A 12,519-nucleotide genomic window follows, 5' to 3' on the forward strand; every position below is an offset into this window, starting at 1 on the left:
TGATTTTTGTAAAAAGGAGGAAACACCCTTTAAAAGTCATAGAATGTACATCATCAGATTCAGCGTATCAGAGAACCCTACTGAGGAGATCTCAAGCTCCTATCTGCAAAATGAAGAATTTTTTTTTTGTCAGAAGAAAGATCATAGATGCGAGTTTTTTTTTTTTTTTTTTTTTTTTTTTTTTTTTTTTTTTTTCAGGAGTTATCATATCGATATAGTGGTGTGAGAATATGGAGAGAATACTTTTCAAACGAAAATTAAAAGTTTAGTGCCCTTTTTAAGTGAACAAAAATATTGGAAGGCAACTAGCAAGGGCGCCGGCAGATAATTTTCCAGGGGAGGGGGCAGACGCCCAAACAGCAGTGTTGTTGGGTGACACTTTAGGTGTTTTAAGCCACCAAACTACGACATTACCCCGCAAAGGACGAATTAGCAATCAATTTAAAATCCTTAGAAGCTAATTGATTTAAAAGTGTCAATAACTAGGCTTCCCAGTTGCAAAAGAAGTAATGCCACACGGTGGTAGTACTGGATTCAACCAAGTTGATTCGCTTTATTTGTAATTAATTTATGCTATGTTTGGTGATTTGTAATTGCGTATAAGCTATAGAATAGAATAGAATCTATTGAGACAAAAGCCCAAAGGGTCATGGTTACAAAAATAAAGAAAACTTAAAAAAACAAATACAAACTTAAACTGGCACAAAAGTATAATCTAGGCTAGTCAGCTATCACCTTCCTCCCTAATGTTCAAGAAACATTTCTCTATGATCTATACCCACCGTCAGGAACCTTCCAAGTCTCTTTATGCCTTCTATATCTTTCCTTGCTAATAAATTTATTATCTCATCTCTCTCCCAAACCACAACCTCAAACAATTCTTTTCTTAAATCTATTAATTCACTACACTTCCCCACAAAATGAACCAAATCTTCCTCGTTCCCGCACATGGGACAGAAGTAAGGACCAGAAGCTTGCCTAACCCTTTCGAAGTACTTCCTTCTCACCTTCTTCTCTCACCTAGTGTTGAACCATCTGACCTAACACAAATAATAAACTTTAGCTGCCTCTTTTGAAGCCCCGCCTTAAAATACAATTCTTTTCCCAACTGTTCCCTAGCATTTGCATATAACTCCTGTGATCAGGTCTCATTTACTCGCGCACACCACATAGGTTGTGACGGGGTTGTGAGTTATTTTTTAGATGGGGGTATGGTAGATTCCTACAAAAATGCATTTTAATGGACAAACTGCTTACTCCTTGAGGCTTCAGATAAATGTTGAGAGAGGAAGGGGGAGTAGGAATTAATGAAAATATTTCTCTATACAGCTAATGTGTTATATTCCCATATCTACCAGTACAGAGGCGTGAAAAGAAAGGCAGGTCATCATCAGCCCCGCTATGAAATTTCTATGGGGTGGCAAATACTGCTAGGAACTTAGTTATCAGCAATTTTCAATTGTAATATTTTTGTTTTTCATTTGTATGAAGTACTTCAATATTAAAAAAAATATATATATGTAATGTATTTATCGATAAGGAAATCCTATTGTAGAGGCTGTGATTGCTTCAGTTCTGTAGAAGATCAAAAATATCACAGAATTTCCATCCATATCACAAACAATAATACTCCTTTTCATCCAACCACAATTCTTTAGTAGTAATATTAACAAGGGATTTTCACCAAAATTGCTATTCGTCTCCAATTTTTTAAGTATATTCAAAATGGAAATTTCAAATTTATACGTAGAACGGTACTAATCAACGTACAATTATTAATTTACACATCTTAAAAGCAATCGACCAGGGATTTAAGGGACCGGTACCTCAAACTGTATCTTGGCTAGGCCTGGGTGTGGTTTGAAAAACAATCAGAAATTAAATAAAAAAAGGATCTTTTCAACTGAAAGCAAGGAACAGATTTGAAACTTGTTTCAACACATTATTCTTTGTATAAAGTGGGCTGTCTCCTCCTTAGTTCCTTACTCTTTACTGTGAAGTTTAGCTTTTTTCGAGTTTTTTAAGAAAATTTGCAACTGGAAAAAAAAAGAAATTTCAAAGCACTAAAATCTTTTTTTTTTAATGAGCAAGGTGTCGAAAAGGCAGTCCCCTTATATACAGAGTAATACGGGGGGTAATTGTGTCTTTTTATTTTCTCAACGAAAATATTAAAAAGAGCATTTTTCAATGATAACACCCCCAAATAGATATTTTTCCAAAATCTAAGGGGCAAAAAAGGGGGCAGTCAAATGCCACCTTGCCCCTCTCTCTGCTGGTGCGACTGAATGCTAGGAAATGGTGCCTCTTTTTGGTTATGCGAAACTGGTAATTTTTAAGTGGAGTTAGTTTTTCAATATCAAAACGATGGAATAACAAGTACAGCTCTAGCGTAAAGAGCATTGGTCTGATTGAAAAATTGCCTACTTTTATTCGGTTTATCGGCATATTTCTGTTTTATTTTCAGTTTAAATTTAATAAGGTCCCATCCTGTAAGGTTTGTTATATAAAAGTGAATTTTTTGTTGGAAGAGTGGGTGGTTTGGGGGAGGGGCACCCTTCACAGATTTAAAATAACACTGAACGTAACGATAAAACGATAGAAACTAAAATAAATAAATAAAAAAAACACAACCGCTTTCAAATGAAAGTAAAGATAGACATTAAAATAAAAATGAATATTTTTATTATGTAAATGAGGAGATCTTCCAGCACCCTCGGTTCCATACTTTTGCGCTAGAGTTGAACTTCCTCCTTAAACCTTAAAGAGATATTTCTTCAAACTTACCATGCCTTGAAATAGAAAGCCTTTCATTTCACATTTTCACTAAAAAAAAATGCAGTTCAGGTGTTTTGAAAGGCAATCAGTAAGAAAAACAATAGAAGTCATCAACTGATTATATTTATTGTACCATAAAATATTTTTATTTAAGTGCTAATTAAACTTTGAAAAAGCTGAGGTTAAGAGTGGCGGCTACCCCCTTCGAAATAAAGATAATCTGAACTTGTTTTGAGTTTTAATGCTGCTTACCACTTTCAGTTGGATTTTTTTTTTTTATTCAAAGTCTATAGATAGCAGCTAATTGTCTGGGTACAGAAATTACTGATAATATTTATACAAGAACTGATGCTGACAACATATTGATACCATTTTAGTATTTTATATCTACCTCTTTTATAGCAATAATCCCTAAGGGCATTTTTTGCTTGACTCTCCAGAAGTTGGGAAACTGTAAAGAGCGTTTAGGCGAATGAGTCCTTAGTCAATTTTATGGATAAATAAAGATCACAATTTATATGTGAATAGATTGGTTTTTGTTGACAGAAAATACTCTCAAGAAAATTAGCTAGAAATGAGAAATGACGACAATACTGCGGTTTACAAAATCTGCCACACAATTAAGGTGACAAAAGTGACATTTATTTAAACCGTTAATTTTCCTTCCCGCTACTATTTGCCGATTTTTTTAATTATGACTACGAAAATCAATTTTAATTTTAAGGTTTATTGTTCAAAGACTAGTTGATATTTTTTGTATGTAAATAAAGTTTTGATTTATTTTAATACCTCATTTTCAATTTGACAGATCCAACATGAGGCCATGTGAAATTTCAGGGCTCAAACCTTATGACTTGAAATGATTTACGGAAAGATAAATTACTTTGTGCGATAGTTCAATGTGCAAGCGAGTCACCATTTATTAGATATGCAATGAAACTGTTAATTAATTTCGGCATTGTATGTTCGCGATGGTGTTTAGTGTTGGAAACACCAGCTACTTTAGGTTCTTGTACTATAGGATTTTTCAATTCTCCTGATGTGTAATTTCTTAAAAATGAAGATAATCTCAGGAAAACTCTCACGGGAAATTTATGATTGAAAATGTTTGAGTATTTCGAATCTTGTAAAAAGGAATCTTTTTTCCTGGGTTAAACGATTTTTATTTTTATTTTTTTAATAAGAGTAAAGAAAACCGACTGTTAGACTTAAAATGATCAGATACGACAGTATATATGAGAGTGACTGCCAAAGCCTAATTTTCTCGGTTCTTAAGTTTTTCTTTTTATCACATTGGATCGTACTTGCTATCAAAATTAGAAACAAGTTTTGCAACTGAAATTAGAGAACAACATTGAAATCTAAAATGAACAGAAAATATTACACATAAGAGCGGGCTGCCTCCTCCCCAAAGCCTCGCTGTTCACGCTAAAGTTTTTTAGCACTTTTAAGAAAGCTCCTTTCTGTTCTAATTAAACGATCAGGTTAATTAATAAATTGTTTCAGTTGTTGTTCTTAAGGAGTCGGGACAAAGTTCAAACTTTAGCTCAAAGAGCAAGGCATTAGTAAGGGGGTGAACCCGTTCATATACGTAATAATTTCTGTTCGCTTTAAGTTTTAATATTGCTCCTTACATTCAGTTGAAAAATTTGTTTTCTTAATTTAATTTCGGATCGTTTTTAAATAAAGCCATGAAATCCGGCTCTTCGCAAAAATCTCCTCCCCCCCCCTCATGGAAAAATCCTCGAGGCAATTCAATTCCGGTGAAAATTTACCCCAGAAAATTACCCTTAACGTCTCCACGCGTAAAATTGAATCGACAAAAAGAAATGAAGACAAAAGAATTTTGTAAAGGAATTTTGGCAAATTCCACCATCGCAAAATTTTACCTAAGAAGTTCAACCCCAAGAAACTCCCCTTCCCATGGAAAAGACTCCCCTGTTAAAAATCCCCTAAGCAGAAAATAAAAAAAACATTTAGGCATGCTCCCCAACAATTATACGTTTAATGGGAAACTTTTATAACTTAGAGACCTTTCCTCAGGGGATGGGGGGGAGGGTTCATGTTATCTCCAAGGACATAGCTATTGGATTTTCCAACTATGCTAAACAAAATGGCTATCTCAGAACTTTGATTGGAGGATATGGGGGATAAGGGGCGTGTGAAGGGAGCTTGGTGCCTCCTGTCCTTTTGGTCACTTAAAAAGAGCACTAGAGCTTTCTATTTCCATTAAAATGAGCTCTCTTCCTAAATTCTAGAACCATTGGTTCGATGCGATCACTTGGACCATTGGTTCGTGATTTTTCGTCTAGTAAAAAAAATATAAAATTCCAAATTTTTGCAGCTAGGAGTTTCGAACCTCCAAAGTGAGGTTCTCTGATACGTTAAATGTAATTGTGGGATTTTCATTCAGATTCTTTGACTTTTAGGGGTGTTTTCCCCTTTTTCGAAAATCCGGCAAATTGCCTCAGGCTCATAGCCTTTGATGGGTAACACTAAACATAATGAATATTATTCATTTGGAATCAAAATTATAATTTGATTTCTTTTATATATTCATTGATATCAAAATTCTGTTTTTTTAGTGTCAGTTACTCTTGAGCCGAGTCGCTCCTTACTTAGAGTTCGTTACCACAAACTATTTAATAGGTCGGTTGAAGTGAGTTCCCTTTACACCACACAATTTCTCTGTTCAGCATAAATGAAATTATTATAATTGAAATTACAAACCGGTAATAAGTGTTATGGGAGACTTTTTATCAGAAAGTAAAGAACAGACTTTGTCAAAAGAAACTGAATTCTAAATAAAATAAGTTTAATAAAAAAAAAGACATGCGCCAAAGATACCAGCAGCTAATTTGCGCACTATGGGCGCACACAAGCATACTCTCGTTCCAGTATTTAATTATGAAGCAAGTAATTAAAATAGTAATCAAAAGTGATGCCGGTGTGTCTATTGTATTACATGTAGCGCCGTTCAGAGCACCAAACTTGCATCGTTGCTGTTTTATCATTAAGAAACTTCATCGTTTTCGGGTTTGAAGAGATATTCAAGTAGGTAGACGACTTTTAAATTCTCGCAAAATATGTCAATGAAAACTCCCAGTCACTTCGCCAAAGAAGAAAACAAGACGAAGAAGAAGAAGATTGAAAAGTGTAATGATTAGTAGCTTTAATGACGAATGCACTATTTACAGTCTTCAAATCGATAAAAGAAAAACCAAAATTCTCTGCTTTAAATCTCTGTAGGATTATTTTGTGCGGCCTCCTTTCAAGGCCGTACCCAGGATTTTTTTTCGGAGGGAGTTTTACCCAAAAAAATTTTCGTAGGGGAAGGTTTACACAAAACGACCTCAAAAACGCATACAAAATTTGTTTATATCTGTTTTTGTTACGTTTTTACGAGTCAGAAAAATATTTCGTGGGGGGTTTCAAACCGGGTACCCCCCCCCCCCTGGATACAGCCCTGCCTCCTTTACTATACCCTTGTGCATATTCGGCCTTTAATTCTTGCTATTGCGTTTAGCAGTGACTGCTCGTTTAATGCACATATCGAGACAATCTTTAAAGGGCAAATCGTGGGATATGCCCCCTTGTTTTAATGTGTCGATTTTGTTTTTCAGCATCGAAACTGAAAATGGTTTACCTTACACATATCAGACAAATTTTATATTGTTATGGTTCTGTATGAAGAAGCCCTCAAGTCAATATCACAGTTTACTTAAGTGAACAACTTGAGTCAATAAAGAAAAGAGCTGTCAAAGTACGTAATTCTGTGAGATGCATGTATATGTTATGAATCGGGATTATCTGCCCGACAACTACCGTCGCTTCACGGGTTTTGTTTTAGTTTGATCTGTAAACTTGGCCAGTTTCTTCTCTCCAATGATAAATATAGAAACATATTACCACCTTTTATGACGAAAGAATTTTGTTTTGATACAAGAACAAAAACCAAAGATATACTGAAATTGCCTACCTTACGTACAAAACGATTCTCAAATTCATTTGTGCCTTCATTATACGTCAGTATTTAATGAGGGGTAGTCCCGTGTTTTCTTTCTCATTTTTACCTATTTATTTTGTTACAATGAGCACCATTTACCTGAAATGTACTCTTAACTGTGACTGATTGTATCAGTTAAAGAATTCTGATTATGATATATGACCTATTACAAGTTATGGTACTTGTATGATATAGCGCCGACCACTCAAGTTTTTCATCCATTGACGCATTGTAGAACCGGTTTTTTCGTTAGTTTCTTTCATCTTAGCCTGAGACAAGACAAAAAGAAGTGACAGAATAGATGGGAAACATATAATTTGGGCCACATATTTGCAAAGAATGTGAAGGGAGACAGGAAGGGAGTATTTGGTCAGTGAGAAGTTAGAAATTATATGACCTTATTGTATAATTATATATGAAATTAGAAAAAAATTCTTACTGTTTAATATGCAGAATAATTGTACCTAACACATTAGGCATGCCGACCCGCTATACTTTACTCCCAACCCCGTAATGTGCAAATATATAGCCGAAATTTATTTCTAGAGTATTATATTTTTATCAGACTTAAGTGTATTTCATTAGGATTGAGCGTAAGAGCAACAGGTTCTACTTAGATGAAGAATATTAGGTCCGGGCTACATCATACTAGTACCCAAGTTATTACAGAAGATGATTAATATTATGTGAGAAAAAAAAGGAGGGAGTACCCTTGCAATTGAAGGCGAACCCTCGAAGATGAATAAAATTTTCATTGTCAAATTGCAAAGTCTAGTAATCCTAAGTCAATAGATTTAAACTTCCATCTGCATTTTTTTGGGTTTCATTTCTATCCTGTGGTTTTGTATTTAGCCATTGATCATAGAATATCCGAAAACAATCTTTTGACCGAAAATAAGATGTTCTAGTACCCTTTTTACATAATAAATTAAGTAAAACAACAAGTTTTTTTTTTTAATTGCTGTCCCCTCCTCAGCGCCTCGCTCTTTACGCTAAAGTTTTTATTGTTTTAAAAAATAAATTTGTGAGACAAAGTCAAACTTTAGCGTGAAGAGCGAGGCATTGAGGACGGGACAGCCCCTTTCATATATGGAATAGTTTCTGTTCGTTTTATGTTTTAACGTCGTTCCTTACTTTCAGTAAAAAAAAACTTGTTTTTTCTTATTTGATTTATGAACATTTTTTAATTAAGAGAGATTTTGATTTTTGCTCACCGTATGTAAATAATACGAACAAAAATTGAATAATAATTTTACTTTTATTTGGTTAAATGGCTTTCTCGAAAGTTGTTAAATTTTATTTACGAACATGTTAGTTTTGTTTTTATTAGTAATTAATATACGTAACTTACGAATTAACTTACGTAACAAACTTCTATATTCATATATTTTTAATACGTATATTAGGGGGATTGCCCCCTAGTTAATGCCTCGCTCTTTGCGCTAAAGTTCGAGTTTTGTTCCAATTCTTTAAAAATGACACCTTAATCACAAAGGCCGTTAATTAGAATAAATAGCTCTTATGAAAGTACAAAAAAATCTTTGGCTTAAAGAGGAAGATATTGACTAGGGGGCAAACCCAATCATATAAGTAATAATTTTCGTTCGTTTTAAATTTTGATGTTGCTCCTTACTTTCAGTTGAAAAACTTTTTTTTATTTAATTTCTGATCGTTTTTAAATAATGCTGGGAAATCCGGCACCCCCTTCATAGCAATGTCCCTTCCCCAAGTGAAAACTTTCTCCATGGAAAGATCCTCCAGCATAACCCCCGACCCCCCAATACCAGAAAAAATCCCCCCCCTCCTGAAAACGTCTATATACTTCCCAATAACCAATACTATATGTAAACACTGGGTAAAGCTCATAACTTTCAGCCCTCCTCCCGGGGGCTATGGGTGATTAAGTCATCCTAAAAGACATATACAAAATATTTCCGACCATGCAGAACGAAACGGCTGTCTCAAAATTTTGATCAGGTGACTTTGGGAAAAAAATGAGCATGGGAGGGGGCATAGTTGCCCTCCATTTGTTTTGGTCACTTGAAAAGGGCACTGGAACTTTTAATTTCCGTTCGGATGCAACCTCCTACAATATTCTAGGACCACTGGGTCGATGCAATCACCCTTGGGAAATAAAAAACAAAAAACAAACAAACAAAAAACAAATAAACAGGTATCCGTGATATTTCTTCTGGCAAAAATTACAAAATTCCACATTTTTGCAGATAGGAGCTTGAAACCTCTACAGTAGGGTTTTCTGATACGTTGAATCTGATGGTTTGATTTTCATTAAGGTTCTGTAACTTTTAGGGGATGTTTCCCGCTTTTATCGAAAATCAGGCACATTTCTCAGGCACGTAATTTTTGATGGGTAAGACTAAACTTGATGAAACGGATATATTTGAAACCAGCATTAAAATTTGATTCTTTTGATGCATCTATTGGTATCAAAATTCCGTTTTATAGAGTTTCGGTTACTATTGAGCCACGTCCCTCCTTACTTACAGGTCGTTACCACGAACTGTTTGATTATATGATACTGCAGCAAAGTAATGGTTTTGCCATTCTGAGAAAAAAAAGTTTTTACCTGACTCCTCCTGATGCTTAAAAAGGGCTCTAGAAATTAGAACTTTCTATCGAATGTTTTCTCTCCAACGGTTTCAGTGACTAACTATTGCCTAACTAAGCGACAAATTATCAATTATTATTGGCCCTTCGAAAGGGCACTATAGACTAGACTTTTCAACCAAACGTGTCCTCTCCCGTGTTTCAATGACCATCCCTTTAATACAAAGTAGCCGAAAAAAACTATGTTGTAGATACATTGTTCTTTTCTTAATAAAAACTGTCACGTTGACCCAGATTAAGTTATTATAGGCAAAACTGAAAGGATTTAGTCTCATTTTTTGTATTTCCAGGATTTCGTTTGAATAAGAAGTAAATAAATATCCATTTATCGTTGAAAGTATTATCTCAAGCTACTATACATTATTTAAATTTTGGGTTGGCATACTTTACCACTTGAAATTCTTCAGGAGAAGAATGGCTGAGAAAGTTAATTGGGTACGGATAAAAGCTTTTTTATGGATTGGAAAGTCGACAGCTCTCCTAATGTGTCAAATAAAATGCTTTGTATTGACTTAAAGTAGAAAGCAGATAAATGATGCATAAACATACGAATCTACCAAAGGAAAGAAGCTAAGTTTCTTTTAATTTCAAATGCTTTTGCTGAATTTATAAAGTTCCGTCCTAAGAATGCCTAAGAAAGCTAATTTATTGATTAAAAAATACTTTTTTTTTTACAGAATTGAAAGCCTATAAGGTATGGTGCGCGTGTTGGATAATGCCATTAAAAGATTCTTCATGATGGCTTTCAAATCAAAAGTCAATTAGAAATCGAAGACGGTGTTGGCTGAGAACAAAATGCTGTTTCAACTTTCAGACATTAATAAGATAAAATTGGTACAGTTTTGTATCCCTAGTCCGAGGGTTGAAAAAGTTTGGAAATATAGGAAGATAATTCTCCAAACCAGGATTAGAATAATAAAAGATACAGTGACGATGGTCATGTATAATTCTGAAGCATGGACACCCTGAAACACAGAGTAGGAGGATCTATTAGATTTTTTCAGAGAAATTGCCTATGGGTTGCTTTGAATACCTTCTGACAGAACGTATTTCTAACAGTAACCTGTACGAAAAATGTGGTTCAATCCCGCTTTCTATGGCTATAATGTACTGTAAAAAAAAAAAAAAAAAATTGTTTTCCAACAAAATGTTTTGCTCGAATTCAAACAAGTCACAAAAAATCCAATTTTCCTGTTAGAATTTTGAATTGCTTATTGCATTCAAATAAGTAAAAAAAAATCCGAATTTTGTTTTGAAATTGTGACTTGCTTATTGAATTCCAACAAATTATTGAAATAATTATGATTTATGGACTTTTCAGAAGAAAAATTGTAATTTTCGACGCAAATAGATTAAAATAGGGCACTGAAATTTCTAGAATATCATTTTTAATTTGACTCTGCTGCCATTAAAGGGAATTTATGTACAAATGTTCTTGTGAAGATGCATAAATTTATGTACAAACCTTTTTAGCTTATAATTAGTATTTTGGAGCAATGGAAGAATATCATATGAATTTCTTAATCACTAATGGATTATGAAATAGTAACAGTGTATTAACAAAAGAAAAACAATCCTTTTTGACCTTTTCTAGATAAACACAAGTTCGGATCTATTAAATGTTAATATCATACTTTACGGGATTAATTCTGTAGTATGATTACTTGGGTTTCGCTGGAAACCGACGATTCCACTAAACATTATGATGAGTGGAAAAGTCTGCCTCTGAGTAGGAGAAGGACCTGTTCGGGCTAATATCTGAAACTGATCATTGATGACCATTTCTGGTAGCTGTTAGAACATCCAACTTGTTTATTGTTTGATAACATTGTAGGTCTAATAAATTGAACAACGATAGGGATGGATATAAAATTGAAGAAGAGGAAATCCAACAAATAAAATAAAAATTTAAACAGTAATTAATGATCTTAAAATCCCACACGTGTTGTTTTAGAATTCGATTTAGGTATGGGAATCCAACATTTTTGTTTTCTCAACAGATTGGATATTCAATAATGATAATAGCATTCCAAAATGGTTTCTAATACTAAATTTAAGCTGTTGAAATTCCAATTTTGCTGTTGATAAACATTGCCAAAAAAATTTTTTTAGTCACAAATAATTTTTTTTACAGAGTGAGAGAAAGGTTGAAATGGCTAGGACATATTTCGCGGATGAAAAAAGACAGATTGCCCAAGATTGTCTTTGTCAGCAAAACCATATAGTGCCAAACGAAAAGCTGGTCGTCCCTGAAGGGGGTGGAAGGTTGTCGTAAGGAAAGATTTAGGGCCTACAATAAACAGGAACCTCACTGTAAAAAAAACATGATTGTTTGAGAATCAACAAAAGTTGATTGAAATTCAACAAAAGTTGTTTGTAATGCTCAACAGCAAAATTAGAATTTAAACAGCTTAAATTGAGTATTAAAGATCATTTTGGAATTCCATTATCATTATTGAATATCAAATCTGTTGAGAAACAAAAATGTTGGATTCCCATACCCGAATTGAATTTTCAAACACAACATGTTGGATTTAAAGATCCTTATTGGATTCCCTTTTCTTTAATTAAATTTCTATCACTATCGTTTTTCAATTTATTAGGCCTACAATCTTGCTGAACAATAAACTAGTTGGATGCTCTAACAGCTGCCAGGAATGGTCCTCAATTACTAGCTTCAGATATAAGCCCGAACAGGTCCTTCTCCTGTTCAAAGGCAGACTTTTCCCCTCATCATGAGGTTTAATGGAATCGTTGGTTTCCTGTGAAACCCAAGTAGTCATTTTACATAAATAATCCCGTATAGTATGATCGCGTAAAGCATGTCCGGTCTTGTGTTTATATAGAAAAGGCCAAAAAATATTGTTTCTCTTCTATTATTACACTGTAACTATTCCATAAGCCATAAGTGATTAAAAAGTCATATGATATTGTTCCATTACTCCGATATATTAATTATAAGCTAAAAATAAAATGTTTGTACATAAACTTATACAAGTTCATAGGAGTATTCGTACATAAGTTCAAATTAAATGGCACCATAGTCAAATACAATATGATATTCAAGAAATTTCAATCTACTGCTGAAGTCCAAATTATTTTGATTAATA

At 33.9% G+C, this 12,519-nt stretch overlaps 1 pseudogene; it reads left to right on the forward strand.

Moving 5' to 3' along the window:
* The first annotated feature begins 11,033 nt into the window (after positions 1-11,033).
* On the forward strand, positions 11,034-11,229 carry LOC148938649 (small nucleolar RNA U3; annotated as a pseudogene).
* The last annotated feature ends 1,290 nt before the right edge of the window (positions 11,230-12,519 follow it).

The sequence above is a fragment of the Artemia sp. Qi Xiang Cuo genome, unplaced genomic scaffold (genome assembly GCF_049724085.1).
Source record: "Artemia sp. Qi Xiang Cuo unplaced genomic scaffold, ASM4972408v1 HiC_scaffold_3060, whole genome shotgun sequence".
NCBI lineage: Eukaryota > Metazoa > Arthropoda > Branchiopoda > Anostraca > Artemiidae > Artemia > Artemia sp. Qi Xiang Cuo.